Source organism: Morone saxatilis, unplaced genomic scaffold (assembly GCF_004916995.1).
Source record: "Morone saxatilis isolate NCDOM2014 unplaced genomic scaffold, NCSU_SB_2.0 Contig14, whole genome shotgun sequence".
Lineage (NCBI taxonomy): Eukaryota > Metazoa > Chordata > Actinopteri > Moronidae > Morone > Morone saxatilis.
This window is the reverse complement of record NW_023339696.1, coordinates 21,775,135-21,778,956: the sequence shown is the minus strand read 5'-3', so window position 1 is coordinate 21,778,956 and position 3,822 is coordinate 21,775,135.

The window sequence follows — 3,822 nt, the reverse complement described above, 5'->3', positions numbered from 1 at the left end:
GTATTGATCACACTGTAACAGCTACAAGATGAAACCGACATGGAAACAATACTGATTTTCCTTCAAAGCCTTCGTACTTTTATTGCCACTATGGACGTAAAACATTCCTACTGGTCTTAAGGTCTTAAAAAGTCTCAGATTTAATCTGCTGAAACCTGCAGAAACTCTGCACTGAGGGAACCGTAAATCAGAAAATAATAATAAAGAAAGTCTCAAGAAAGGTTTTTATTGGGACTTTATTAGATACGGGCCTGTATTTGTTTATTGTTCCAGGCCATGTTCAAGTACAGTCTGTAAAACTAACCTCTGTTTGTCTGTGTCTGTGTTTAGAAACCCTGCTGGATGACTTCATGTTGACACATCCCATCTTCCTGACGGCAGACAGGTTTCAGCAGGTCCTGCTGCAGCAGTATCTTTCACACGTTCACACGTTCACACGCATAACTGCCCCGACAGAATGTGCTCGCAGCGCCGTGTGTGTGAGCACGGCTGCGTGACGGACGTCCACATACGAACAGACATTAGAGCTGTGGAACTGACGCTGCTCCAGTTTTATCTGACCAGGGAACACAGTTTGTGTCTGCAGGCCAACGCGGTCTGAGCAGCTCCTGTTTTCAGTCTGTCCCTCCCAACTCAAATACTGCAGCTTCATACGAGGCTGTACGAATGCCTCTGGTGTCAGTCCTGGACCTGCAGGGCTCTGCACTGAAGTTAGCAACAATAAATGTGCAACGTCCGGTCCGACAGACGGTCGGTTTGTTTAGGTTTAGGGAAAACATCGTAAGTTAACTTGCTTACCTGAAAGCAGAGTGTCTTTTACTGTGTGTCTCCTGTAACAACAGGCAGTCAGGGAGGACTGAGTTCTCCACTGCCGTGCAGCTACTGATCAGTCTGTCCATTAGAAACTCAGTAAATGACCTTGGTGCAGTAACGTTAGTCCCTGTCGGTCTCGGAGGCTGTGTTCGATCCCGAACCGCCTGGTGAGCCCGAGAAACCAGGAAATATTAAATCACTGACTAGACCAGTTATAAAGTAGTGCTAGCTAGCTAATGTAGCTATAAAGCAGGTCTTTGTACTCAGTGAGGTCATAGATGTCTCAGAAACACTCCGCAACAACTTTTAATCGTTTTTTAGGAAATAAAAAACTCTAAATGACCTTCAATAGCTAAAAAACATTTTCATTAAACTGTTAATGTGGTTTTAATCAGACTGGAACCAGTGAAATGATGATAACAGCTGACTGGATGAAGGAGGATAAAGAGTTTCGTCGCTGCGTCGTTTAGAATGCAGTGAGAGAGTGATAATACTCACCCACACACACAGAGAGAGAGAAAGAGAGAGAGAAAGACAGAGAGAGAGAGACAGACAGAGAGAGAGAGAGAGAGAGCTGGAGGGAGAGAAGGAGGGATGAGAGGAAATAGAGCAGAGAGGGATGTGGGTGGAAGAAGAGTGGGAGGGATGGACGGAGAGAAACACTGGTCTTCATCTGCTCCTTTTTTGCCGTTTCTGAAACACAGACATTTTTTTAAACACCTTTTATAAAATAAATGAAGATAAAGTGAAACATTGAGAGCTGCAGTCTCTGTAACAGCCAGCAGGGGGCAGCTCCACTCACAGTACGTGACATGAAGATGGGTTGCAATGAGCCTGAACAGGTTTGACAGTTTGATCTGAGTTTGGTGCGTTGAGCTGGACGGACTCACTGAGAATGAGCTGTCAATCACAAGGTAGCCCCGCCCTAAAGCATACCCTGCTTTATGGTCTGTTTGACTCTAAATGGGACCATCAGTTACTAAGATGAAACATCATGCTGTATGGAAGAAGACTGAAACTAGAGACTGAGACCAGAAACTCATCAGGAAACTGTTTACTGAGCTCAGAAATCAACTGAGAAGTCGACTCATTTCTCCATAAGACTCAATACTATTTGACTTTGTATGAAGCCAATGGAGCTCCCCCTGCTGACCATTACAGAGAATGCAGACCCGAAAGCTAAATAGAGAGAGTCTATACTGCAGTCAGCCACCAGGGGGAGATAGAGAGGGCCAGGAAAGGTTTTTGTAAACTTCACCAACTTAGTTTTTGTAATTTACAGAAACATTTCGGATTTACTGGGTATTTCATTTTCACAGGACAAATAAAAAATACAATATTAAAGTCAGTAAAATTACTAAAACTACTTGATCAAGAATGTTTTTAACTTACACAATTGAGTTTTCTTTACTTTGAACAGTTTTGTTTGACTTCAATCAACTTATCTGTCAGTGTTTTACTATAATATCTGATTTTACTGCTGTATATGTTTAATTGTGCCCTAAAAACGACTTAATTTAAAGAAATATAAAGTATAAAATCGTGTTTGTTTGCTCAGAGGTTTGAAGCATGTTGAATAAAGTTGTTATTTCAGCGTTTTCCTCAGATTTTGGTTTAATTCAAAGTCTGCAGGTTTTTATTGTTTCAGCAGGATTAGCTTATCTCCTCAGACCAGCTACAAACTCATTTCCAAAAGGTGTCGGAGTTAAACCGGCCGTTTCCTCCTCAGGTGACTCAAAAAGCACCTTCGTGTGCACTTTTTAAACTCTTCTACAGAGTCAGTTAATGTGTCTCCGACCCTGAAGAAATCCTTACTGACAGGTAATGGTAAAATGCTGCTTTTTCCCCTGTAATCTCAGATAACTGCCAAATATTTATCTCCAGCTCAGTTTATTGTCATGCAGGTAGGCTGGCGGAAAATTGCTCTGACATTTACACCTGACATATAGTAACAAACAGTGAAGTTAAAGAGAGCAGACGCGTCCATTAGTGTGAAGTCAAGCTGACAGAATGAGGACGAAACCTTAAAAAACTATACAGACTTTTAGGTCTTTAATATACAAGCAAACTTAAATAAATCTCTAATTAAACATTAATCTCCTACTGAATGAATCCAATAATGACTAACGACTATATTTAGTAAGTTAAAGACTAAATAAGTTGGTAACTTTAATAAGCTTTCACTATAATCTATTTTAAAGCCCATTTCTGCCAATTTGACGTAAAAATATTCTCTAAGTAAATTATAATGAGAAAGTTTCTCAAAAGATTGACTCAGAGATACAAATCATTATTTTATAATTGTTTACAACTTGCTAGTGATCTAGCGAGCAAATTCACATTAGTTCTTAGACAGTTAGCTAATGTTTTGCTAACATTGAGTTTTATCTTTTAACCAATCTTCAAAATGTGTCTTTTCAACAGTTGTAAAGTGAAACAGTTGTTGGTTCAACTTAATGTCTTAAGTTTATTGAAGACGTTTTCTCAAGTTCAGTTAATTGGTTTTACCACTCTTAACAAGAAAATGTTGTTCAACCAAAGTTAACTCACATCTTTAAAGCAGGAAATGAACATTTACTCTGAAGTTAAACCAGCTCAAAATGTTTGTATGAGGTCCCAAAGAAGTTGGGACACATTAATATAAAAATATATAGTGAATTTACACTACAAAAATAACAAAAATAATCTGAACCAGTAATGACGGCTGACAGATGAATGTAGTGAGATAAAAGGTAGAAGTTGGTATAAAGTCCAAGCAATAATGAAGACTGAGATGTGGCTGAAAGCCCAAGGAAGTTTGCATTAAATGTGGATTTTTGGTTTAGCATTGTTTTGTTTATTATTTTCATGTTATGTCCTGTGAGATTTATTTCATATTATTTGATTAATCTCCATAAACCCAAAACATACAATGTGAAATCAGAGTTATATGATTGTAGCATTTATTTTCTGCATGTTAGTTCACTGCAAACATCAGTTACTGTGTGAATATACTAGTTTTATTCATAA